Below are 12565 nucleotides of genomic sequence, written 5' to 3'. Positions count from 1 at the left end.
TCTCTGAAACAAGACACACTGGAAAACAGAGTAAATATTAGAAATGTGAAGTTCTTATTTATTTTGATTTTCTAATTATAGAACTCAAAATGAAGTTGCTAAAACAGTAGATATATGGATTCAGTAGGAAAAATTCATACACATATCTGCACATTCTTGGGCGTGTATGTATGTACTGTTTTACTTATCCTATATAATAAAAGGGTAATATGCAAGTCAAACAAATGGTGAAACAACTGGTTGCTATGACACACACTGACCACCAGGGGGGCAGGTGCTCAATGTATTAGCTGCCCCAGCCCACAGGCCCTGACCTCCCAATCGGAGCCTGCTGGCCAACCTCTCGGTCCCTTCCCCCAGCAGGAAGTCTCTGATCACCTGATGGCGAATGGGGAACCAGGAACCGGGGGTGGGTGGTGAGAAGGGGCGGGGCTGGCTGCCTGCAGCTAGGGAAGATGGCCCTGATCGCAGGCCAGGCCTAGGGACTGTACCTGTGCAAGAATTTCGTGCACCAGGCATCTAGTAGTAATATATTTTAATTTCAACAAGGTACTAAACAATGTGTTAAATTATGAGCTTATGAATAAAACTGATATATGGTACAGTTAAAAATGTGTCATAAAATGTATATGTAAATTATGAAACTAATATTTAACAATAATATAAATTATTATACCACTAATAATAGTAAATAATGACTATTACAATGATAGGCACTGTGCTCAATGCCTTGTATGCCTGTCTTACCTTGATTTCTGACATCTGACGTGTGCTATGAAGTAGGTACTATCATTACCCCATGTGACAGCTGAGGCAATTGGTCAAGTTCACCTACTTAGCAAATAGCAGGTTCAGAATTTAAATACAGTTTCAATCTCAAGGCTTTTGCTCATAATTACTAGGCTGTGCTATTACTAAAAAAACACTAATTAATATATTGGTATAACAACAGAAGAAGCTTTAATGTTTTTCTAGCCCTGTCTTGATGTACATTTTAAAAAGACATACATAGCATTATAATCAGCTGAGTGAATGATACCGTACTTCAAAGGCTTACTAATACATAACCCCAAACTATCAACAGTTGTTCCCTGAAGGAAGACACTAATAATAGAGAATGGAAATGGAAAAAGGGAAGGCGACCATTTGACTGTGTTTATATGTACAGAGAACTCAAAATAAAATTTAACAATAACAACAAAGCATTAACTACACTTATGTGGAATGAGGTATTATACCAAAGAAGAGCAGCTCCTCCTCAACTTATGACCAAATGACATTCTTTAAAATTTTTTTTATTTTACTTAGGATGTAATATTAGAGGGATATTCATTAAAAAGTGAAGGGTCTACCCAACAGTTAGATCAGCCCTGGACCATAAAAGTACTTGATACATTATTCGTGTGGTTAAGATATCTAATGTATCCTCAAAGGGTCCTCCTCACATTTATTTCTCTACCTGAAGGTTAAATAAACCTTTAGTCCTTTATTGTAATACTAGGGGCCCGGTGCATGAAGATTCGTGCACTGGGTGGGGGTGGGGGAGTGGAGGGGGCGGTCCCTCAGCCTGACCTGCACCCTCTCCAATATGGGAGCCCTCAGGGGAGCCCTCTCCAATCCGGGAGTTTCTGTCTGTCTTTGCAGTCATATTGAGTGAATTGTCTGAGACCCCCAACCCAGTTGGGTTTGTTGTTCACAGAATAATAGAGGCATTTTTTTTTTCTTTGCTCCATTGGTGGGGATTTCCTGGATGTTTTAGGATATCTTCCCTTTAATTTTTCCTAGACACTCTGATTTTACTTATGTCTCTCATCTTTGCTTTCTCTCCATCCCCCACTGCAACAGTAATTTGTTCCAGGCTCATTTTGCTAGTGTCTAGGAGAACTATGAATCCCAGCATTCCTGGTACTCCCTGTGCTCTGGGCTTCTGCTTCCGGCCCTGGGGCTGCTACCAAAACTACTATTCCCAGAATTCCTGGTGCTCCCCACGCTCTGGGTTTTCCCCGACCGAGGGAGCCATGTCCCCCGAAGCCTCCGGCTCTCCTGCTCTGTTCTCTGTCCGGTGACTGAGGGAGCCACATCCCCACAAGCTGCCTGCTCTCCCACACTGCTCTGTGTATGCACATTACCTGCCATCTTTGTCGGGTTAATTTGCATACATACTCCTCATTGGCTGGTGGACATGGTTTGGGCTTGGCTTGAGCATAGGGGAGGGACGGCTAATTTGCATGTTTCTCTTTTATTATATAGGATATCCAGATAATCTATTTCATTTACTAAATGTCAGTTTTGAGAAACAAAACTGAGTGTGGGAGATGTTAAGTTCATTTTCAATACAATTTGAATGAATCAAGTTATCACCAAAATCGTGTACACTACGATAATTTTTAAATGACTTACTCTTGCAAACCTTGTAATTTTTTATGCACACAAAAAGAAATGCTATTTTGAAATACTGATTGATTTAATATAAATTTCAAAGAGAAAGAGAAAAATGTCTTAAGTAAGGGAATATATTATCTGGGGAAGCAGAGGCAGAGGGAACGTAGTAAAAAATAAATCAGCACCTCCTATCACTTGGGCGGTAAAATCTGTAAGGCATGAGTCTTGGAATTGCAGTAACTCTTCCAAATTATGAGGGTACTATTCCTAATGTATAAATTGTAATATAACAAAGACAGCTGCCATGGAATTGATGGGAGCAGCTGCATTCTGCAATTCAAATATGCTCCCTTAGTGGGGTGAGAGATGATTGATTACTGCTTTTCTCTTTTCATGGCAGTGACAGTTTTGGTGGTGATACTCCACTTAGTTCCAATGACACTTTTCAACCTCCTTAGTCTAGTCAACCAGAGGAGCACTCAGAACCTAGGATATTTGCCACACACATTTTCTCTTAGCCTTCTTTTATTAGGCAGAGATAAGACTAGATGACAGTAAAATGTTATAAAAGATAGATTTTTTTGTGTTTTTAAAAAATATATATTTTTTTATTGATAACAGTATTACAGATGTCTCCCCTCCCCCCCATCACCCTCCATTCAGCCCCTCCCCTCTCCAGGCCTTCACCACCCTATTGTCTCTATCAATGGGCTATGCATATCTATATATATAAAAGCCTAAGCAATTGGTCGACTGGTTGCTATGATGTGCACTGACCACCAGAGCAGACACTCAACGCAGGAGCTGCCCCTTGGTGGTCAGTGTGCTTCCACAACGGGAGCACTGCTCAGCTAACTGACAGGTGCCAGACACCATGCTCGTGGCTGGCGAGTGCCACTATGGTGGCGCAAACCTCTCCCTAATGGTACTGACTGGGCGTGAGCCTGCAGCAGGTGCAGTGGGGTCAGGATGAGCAGGAGTGGTGTGGTGGCAGGCCCTGGCTCAGGCTCCTCCTCAGCTGCCTGCCACTTCGAGCACTACTACATCCCCCAAGGGGTCCTGGATTGCGAGAGGGCACAGGCCAGGCTGAGGGACCCCACCAGTGCATGAATCCATGCACTGGGCCTCTAGTAAGTATATAAGTTCTTTGGTTTATCTCTTCTCATCCCACCACCCACACACACCAACAAACATCAAGTGCTGGCTAGTATATGGAGAAAAGGGAACACTAGTTTATTGCTGGTGGGAATGCAGTATGGAATTTCCTCAAAAAATTAAAAATGGAACTGCCATTTGACCCAGCAATCCCACTTCTGGGAATATATCCTAAAAACCTCAAAACACCAGTCAGAAAGAATATATGCACCCCTATGCTAGTAGCAGCATCTATAATAATAAAAGCATAATATGCTAATTAGACCAGATGTCCTTCCCGACATCCTTCTGGACCACCTTTTGGATGAAGCAGGGACAGTGAGGGAAGCCTGGGTCCTGGGTGCCTGCTGGCGGCCAGAGGGAAGCCCCGGGTCCCGGGTTCCTGAGGGAAGCCCAGGTCCAGGTGCCAGAGGGAAGCCAATGCTGGCAGCCAGGGGAAGGAAGGCCTACTCTTGCACCAATTTTGTGCATCAGGCCTCTAGTTATTTATAATAGCTAGGATTTGGAAATAGCCTAAGTGCCCATCAGTAGATGAACGGATTAAAAAACTGGTACATTTGCCAATGGAATACTATGCAGTTATAAAAAATAAGCATCTTTTACCCTTTGAGACAGCATGGATAGGCCTGGAGACTATTATGCTAAGTGAAATAAAACAATCAGGGAAATACAAATATCACATGATCTCACTTATTTTTAAAATTTTTTAAAATTAAATTTATTAGGATAGATTAGTTAATAAAGTTATATAGGCTACAAGTGTACAATTTTATGATACATCAACCATTGAATTCACTGTGTACTAGATTTTTAAAAGTATGAAAAAAACAACTAAGTACAACCATAAAATGTTTCTGTTCAGAATATAAAAATGAATTGTGCAGGTATAGAATATGTATGAATTTGGCCTGTGTGTGCCTTTGTCTTTTGTTCTATTTATTTATCTATCTACACTCGGCAACTTTGGAATGAATCCATTATATTCCCATCTGGCATTTTTAAAAATCTGTAGGCAAAGGGAGCTATTGACATCCTTCTCAGCCTGTGCCTTCATGTATTGTGTGGAACTTGCCAGCCTCCAGTGAGTTACGAAGCACTTATTGAGTGAGAAGAAGAGAATGTCATATCTCTCAGCAGCTCTTCCCTATTCTATTTATATCTCCAGAGGCTTCATTTATAATTCAGGAAATTCACTTATCTATTGTAAGACTAAAAAGAAAAAACTCTTCCCCCTGAGGTCTCACTTCTTTCGTGCCCTGTTTTGTCTTGCAAGTTGAATGTGTACGTTGGGAGTCTGGGGAATTGAGGGCAGAAGGAGAGAAAAGATGAGGAGGAGGAGTGGGTGGAATTGACAATTCCGTAAGAAAGATATAGCTGTACCTTAACTACCTGGGAAACCAAATTCCTTTTAACTGCTGGGTTTTATATTCTCTGAAACAAGACACACTGCAAGACAATAAGTATTAGAAATGTAAAGCTCTTATTTAGTTTGACTTTCTAATTATAGAACTCATAAAGTTGTTAAAACACTAGTTTTACCTCTTTAATGATTGGCTCATTCCCTTAAGCAAAGTGGTAGTAAGAACACTTAAATCTATTTGTTGCTGGGGTGGGGACATAGGGGGAGTTAATTTTGAACATAGAGAAGCACAAAACAGTTAGGTCTCTCATCTGTCCCGTTAAATCACATCCACGGAGACACCTTGTCTCCAGCAAAAACAGGAACCAGCGGGCTCCGGTGGTTACAGTGTGAGAGCCGTGGACAGCCTGTGAGAGTTGGTGACAAAGCCTGGATTGGCCAACCATCAGTGTGACCCTGGCAGGAAGGTCAGCCTCTCTGCACATCCGTTTTTTAAAAAACGACCAGATCAACTTGGACAGGCTGTGACTTCCTTTTTGGCTCACAAATGTTTGGAACAGATACGGCTTAGTTTCATTTTTGCTATGACTTTCTTCTTTTGATAAATATCTCATACAGGTATTCATTGTAATCAGTCGCACATGGAGGCATATATCACTTCTTTGTCATTGACAGTTGTCTTTCTCAGGAGTTATTTATAGTTAATAAGCCTTACCACAGACAGCTATATCTTTTTACATTGTTGTCGGGATGACAATTCTCTCTGTATTCAATTTTCCCTGTAAAAGTATTTCCGTGGACCCTTATGTTACTATGTCAGATCTGGGGAGCTAATGGCCCCCATCCCAAAGTTTCCTGATACCTTCACATTTTGAGTGCGTTTCCCCCTGTCAGCAAGCATTATATCTGATACAGCATCTTCCTCGGTTGAATTCTCTACTTCTTGAATCATGAAATTATCGTTTCTATTCTCTAAAGACCACTTTCATGCTGAGTATCAACGTGGATACTGTCCTTCACATTCTCAAAGGGCGTGTCTGACAGGGATGATTTTCAAGACTGTGTAAGCTGTGATCTGAGCAAACGTGAGGGTACTGCCCCACCCTCAGTCCTAAATCCATGCCATGCTCCCGATTTGGAGAATTTTGTGGTATTTTTGCTTCTTGCTTCACAGATGAATAACACCTTTTTCTCAAAATAGGCCACCGTATCTTTGATAATCTTTTCCCCCATAATAATGTTAAGCCATCTACTGCTGCTGCTTTGCAGCAGATGCTAGATTATTAACTATTAAGAAGAAGGAACATCACTTATTTCTGTATCTTGAGGGCCAGAATACAATAGGAACTCAATAAATGCTTGTTGAATGCCTGATAACAAGCATATCTCTGAATATTTTCTTCAGGTAATAAAAAGCTGCACTGTTATTCCCTCCACGAGAAACATGTTCAAATGTAATTATTTAGGTTTCAAATAAAATAGTTTATTGCTTTTCTTACAGATCACTACCAAAGTCTCATTTATGAAATGTTTTCTGCCTCATATCACAGCACAGATTTTAATTGCCTTTCACAATATCACACAACTGAGCTAAATACTGGGGTCACATTTTCCTCACTATACCCCCATCAAAAGCAATGCATGACTCAGAATATTTTAAGAGATTGTTAGAAATTTCCTTCTATACTTATTTGCACCCTGATGAATTCCAGGCAAAAACAAATTCCCAGTTTTCTTCTTTTTTTCTTTTCATTCGTTGGGCACTAAATTTACTACCTTGTCAAATTTTAGATGATATCATTTTGTATTAACAAAAATATCTCTTGTATTTCATCCATAGTAGTTTAAATAGATTTTGCCTTTGTATTTATAACTATCTAATATGTAAAATTTGGAGTCATTTTGGCATATAACATTGGCCCTTGATCCTATATGCTTACTCAACAGATTTCTTTGCCCTTTGCTGTTTTAACAAATGCGATGGAGTCCATTAACTTTGCTCTTTTGGAATTCCCATATATATTCATTACTATGTGCTAATATATTTAGGATGTTAAGTAGCTTCAATGGAAGAGTGAATTTTACCACCTAATTAATAATCAATGGAGTGATATCTTAGACACCTTTAAATGCTTCCACTAAGTTTCTAAGTACATTATTTCATCCATTGCCCACTTTAGATAAACTAGAAGAAAAATAAAGGCAAGAAGATGATGTAGTCAAAAAGTTTTTGTGGCTAAAATGTGAGGAGGCCTTTCTTTTAACTATGGTTTTTCCTTTTTTAAATACTCTATTCATTTCAGAGAAGGGAGAGGGGGAGAGAGATAGAAACATCAATGATGAGAACGAATAACTGATCAGCTGCCTTCTGCAGGCCCCACACTGAGGATCGAGTCTGCAACCCAGGCATGTGCCCTGACTGGAAATCAAACCATAACCTCCTGGTTCATAGGTCGACTCTCAACCACTGAGCCATGCCAGCCAGGAGGTTTTTCCTTTCTTCATTGTGATGCCTGTGCTCTCCCTTGAAGTGAGGTTGTACTTATGTCCTTCCCTCTTGCATTTTCCCCTCTTAATGCACAGTTGGTACTCTCACTGTTCTCCTTGGGGACAGCAATGCTGGGAAACATCTGAGTTGCAAGGTTTAAGCTCATTTCTGTGAAATGTTTGTATTTACTGTACGAGGAAAATAGCACAGCCCTGGCCTTTACAAAGTTCACATTCTAATGGGGGACACAAAAATGTAAACATAATTGGAGCACAACTGGTAAGAAACACGACAGAGATGGGGATGGCGAGTACAAAGGAGAGTCACCTGTGGGAGGCAGGGGATAGAAGCCAAAGGAGGCGCCCTGGGGGAGATCTTAGCTGAGCTGAGTATATAGGAAGGTGACCATGAAAGAGGGATGCTTCTTTGAGTTGCAGGGAATGCCTTAAACAGAGGCAAATTGGCAAGAACCAATGTGAGTTCGGTATACTACAGGTTTTTCCAGGTTGCCCAGCATAAAATATGAGCCAACTTCTACCTGCTCTAGTTTTGTCCCTGATTTAATGCCTGAACTAGAATTAAACAAAACAAATCAAACTAGAAGGAGTGAGACAAATTATTTTCTTTTTTTAAAAATATATTTTATTCATTTCCCACAGAGAAGAAGGAAGAGGGACAGAGAGTTAGAAACATCAATGAGAGAGATCGATCAGCTGCCTCCTGCACGCCCCCCACTGGGGATGTGCCTGCAACCAAGACACATGCCCCCGACCGGAATCGAACCCGGGACCCCTGAGTCCGCAGGCCGACGCTCCATCCACTGAGCCAAACCGGTTCAGTGACAAATTATTTTCTTGATCACCAAAAATCTAACATCTAAATTCTGCACACTAAACTCACCTGTGATCTCCAGTTGGAGACTAAGCTCCACAACTATTATTTTCATGTTTTATTCTGATATTTGTTATAGTTTTTCTTATTCTTGGCCTTGAATTGAAGATGGAGTGTCAAGAGTTTATGGGTTTCGCTAGACTAGCACTTTGTCCAACTCAGCTTATTTCCTATTTCTACTCTGTGTGTGTGTGCGTGTGTGTGTGTGTGTGTGCGTGCATGCGTGTGTGTGTTTTAAACACAACAACTTACAATAACAGTTTAGATTTTATGACAAACCTAGAGAATAGTAACTAAAATTTTGTTTGGAGTACCTTTTTTTTTTTTTTAACAATTTCATCTTTATTTTTTAATTTATTGAATTTATTGGAGTAACACTGCTTAATAAAATTATATTCAGGTATACAATTCTATAATACCTCATCTATATATTGTATTGTGTGTTCACCACCCAAAGTCAAGTCTCCTTCCATCACCATTTTATGCCCCCTTCCCCTTCTTCTACATCCTTACACTCCCCACTTTTCCACTGATAATCACCATACTCTTGTCTGTGTCTATGAGATTTTTTGTTTGTTTTTAAATATATTTTTATTGATTTCATAGAGAAAGGGAAAGGGAGAGAAACATCAATGATGAGAGAGAATCATTGATCAGCTGCCCCCTGCACACCCCACACTTGGCATTGAGTCCACAACCTGGGCATGTGCCCTGACCTGGAATTGAAATGGTTCATAGGTTGGGACCACTGAGTCAAGAAGCCAGATTGTTTGTTTTTGCTTAATCCCTTCTCCCATCTCACCCAGCCCCCGAAGCCTCCTTCCTCATCTTTAGTATTCTTAAAGAAATGTTTCTTTGATGTATTTTCAGAGCTCCTGTCAAGTTCTTTTTTTACCTTTTCTTTTCTATTAGCCATGCTTAGGATAGTGTTTTAGTGATTTCTGTTAGGTTTTTCAATTCTCACCCACTCTTAAAAAGACACAACCGACATTTAAGATGTATATAAATCTAAGATATGTTCAAGTACAAATGCGGAGTGTCAGTGTCTAATTGGATTATTCAGACTTGTCTGTAGTAAGTATAATGTAGCATTTGGAGAATAGGCAATGCATGTACATTCAGCTGAATAATTGAACTATTAAACAACTGCATAATTAAGAGCTACAGAATGAATAGATTTTCTACAAGAATCTGTAGTACATTAAAATAATGATTTTGTAAGGCTTAAAGCCAATAAAGTCAGATTCCATTTAAATATGTGACTCCAACCACCTCCCCAAAGCAAAAAATTATGTGAAGATAATCACAGATGAGCTTCCTCTGGAGAAATATGTTAAAGACAACCTGATGGAATGAGGCTTTTTGATGATCCCCTTGACCCGGAATCCAGATTTCCAAAATTTTTTTGTCCAATCCACTGACAGCTCTAAGAGAGACACAAAAAAGAGAAAATCACACCCGCGATAGCTCTCTGGATTACCTTTTTTTTCCTAAAGCAGATTGCTTAAGCAGTCATATTTTTTGTGTATGTTGTCATGACCATTTTCTTGAGATCTTTACTTTGATAATTCAGAATTAAAGCAGCTGGGCTTTCACAATTTCTGAATCCCATGTAAAAACAGGTGGCACATTATCTTGTTAAATAGGCCCTGTTATAGTGTCTGGAAGAGACAATACAGAAATTGAGTTGTACTTCAATTTGTGGGAAAAATCTGCCATTTACTTTCTGTCCCTATGTTTGTTCACCTTACAGGGTAGGCCTGAAGGGGAATGTATCACTATCTGGACCAGCTTAGAACTTGACCCTTATTAAGTCATCACAAGACCAAGATATGGTCCAGAATGTCTCCACCACTCTTCTCTTGGTAGAATATGTCACATGGCATTTTTAGTAATTGTTTTGGGAAAAGCAGTTTAAAACATTAGGAGAATACACACAGGGGTGCCTTTAAAAAAACTTACAATAGATGTTAGATAGATATTGCTGGGTTGAGCTTATTGTATGGTTAGAAATGCATCTTTTTAAAAATAATTTATTTTATTTTTCAATTACAGTTGACATATTATACTAGTTTCAGGTGTACACCCTGATGATTAGACATTCTATAACTTTCTAAGTGATCTTCCAGATAAATCTCATACCCATCTGACACCATACATAATTATAGGAATGTTATTGATTATATTCTCTATGCTGTACTCTACATACCCAAGACTATACTGTAACAACCAATTTGCACCGCTTAATCCCTTCATCTTTTTCATCCATTCCCCCAAGTCCACTCCCATCTGGTAACTGTCAAAATGTTCTCTGTATCTATGAATCTATTTCTGTTCTGCTTGTTTATTTATTTTGTTTTTTTAGATTCAGTTGTCAGTAAATGTGTACTTTATTGCCATTTAATTATTCATATTTTTTATCTTTTTTTTCTTCTTCTTTAAGAAGACCTTTTAACATTTCATGTAATACTCGTTTGGTGGTGATCTGGAGATAAGTCGTGGCATCTGTGGAAAGCCAGAGCTGAACATGACAGACTCATTTACACAGCCAGAGTGTATGTGCAGAACTGTCGGAATTTTATCTCTGCGATAGGGGAGAAGCATTTAAAAAAATGACAAAAACATTCATCATTTATGGCCCACTGTTCAATATTTGATGCATGAATACCATGCCTTCCTTTTATGTAAGGATGTCAAAATCTCCTCACTATCCACCCAATAAGAAATTTGAGTTGAGAACATCTTATCTGGTCATTTTTGTAACCAGTGAAACAAATTTGCATGGAAGTTAAAAGTCAGGCAATTATTATAATTTTTTTTTAAGTCATGGACCATTTTATGCTATTTCAGGATACAGAGTAGGTATGTTCTTGCTTTATACATAGTATATGTTTGATAAGGAATCCTGATGGATGAAATTGGCTTTAAAAAATATCATACTATGTTGACATTGAGATCCTGATAATATATAAAATTTAGTACTAGTATTTGGAGACCTCTGAGTTTCAAAAGTTCAGAATCATACCATAAGAGTTAGACAGGGAACAGTATTAAGATTTTTTTGGATGACCAAGTTGTCTGATATTTTAAATTATTTGCCCCATGTGTTTCCCTTATAAACAGCAGGTTCCCATAGAATCCTTGCATGTCATGCACCAGATGGTCAGAGGACAGCACTGGAGTTCTTTAATCAAACTGCTCTTGATTTCTGCTGAAGTCATGTCAACAAAGGTTTATATTTAGAATGCAATGAAGAGCATTAAAACAAAAACAATAAAATCAAAAGTTGAAGGACTAGCTTTGTGATGACAGGAAATGAAGAATGTTTCATTTGTGAATTAATATAATATATAAATTTTCTAAATATAATTAGTATTTTATAAAAGGCAAGAAAATGCAAGGATTTTAATTATGGTTTGCAGGCTGCAGTGATTCTATATACTCTTAACAAAAAAGGAGGTTAAAAAGCTGCACAAATACTGAGTATAGATAAACCAAATAGCTGAATATTTACTTAGGTTAGTAAGGAAAAAATTGGACATTTGGAGATTGAGTTTTTGTCTTACTATAAAAGTATACATTTATATTCCTGATCATATTAACTGTATTAGAATTCATGAGATCCCGGGAGTGGTTTAGCCTGACTGACACTATATTGAATTCAATACATTTTTTTTCTTCTCCAACTCTAGAGATATGACAATAGATGTTGTAGTAAAATTCTTATATCTTTGAAACATTGTCACATTAAAAATTAATGAAATATCATAGTTTTTTTCAGTGACGTGCTGTAAGTTTTAATATTTCAGATAAAAGAAAATATATCTGGTAAGGGCTAATATCCAAAATATATAAAGAACTCATGCAAATCAATAGCAAAAGAAACAAACATTCCAATTTAAAAGTGGGTAGATGATCTGAAGACATTTTTATAAATAAATCATGCAGATGGCCAACAGGTGCATAGAAACATTCTAAATGTCACTAAACATCAGGCAAATGTAAAATCAAAATCACAAAAAGATATCACCTCACACTTATTAGCATGACTATTATAAAAAAAGACAAGAAATAACTGTGGTGGTTGCCAGAGGGGAGAGAAATAAAATTCTACCCTGAAATACATGGTTCAGGAATATGGGAGGAGAGCTGGCCTCACGCACAAATAAAATCAAGTAATTATTATCTTCATATCTGGCCCTATACATTTTCTTTAAATCTTTAAAGCCCTTGATGGCATGATCTTGTCACTTCTCCCCTAATCACTGCCCACTACTCTGAATATACAG

At 38.4% G+C, this 12565-nt stretch overlaps 1 protein-coding gene across 7 annotated transcripts in view; it reads left to right on the top strand.

Annotated features, from left to right (window-relative positions):
- INPP4B (inositol polyphosphate-4-phosphatase type II B) overlaps positions 1-12565 on the top strand; it is a 593476-nt gene that overhangs the window by 422579 nt on the left and 158332 nt on the right. The gene's annotated exons all lie outside the window — the stretch shown is intronic.

This window comes from Myotis yumanensis, unplaced genomic scaffold (genome assembly GCF_028538775.1).
Source record: "Myotis yumanensis isolate MYYU_CA2020_CCGP unplaced genomic scaffold, mMyoYum1.0.hap1 SCAF_5, whole genome shotgun sequence".
NCBI classification, from domain to species: domain Eukaryota; kingdom Metazoa; phylum Chordata; class Mammalia; order Chiroptera; family Vespertilionidae; genus Myotis; species Myotis yumanensis.
The sequence above is the reverse complement of the archived record's forward strand: the minus strand, read 5'-3'. Positions and strand labels throughout refer to the sequence as shown.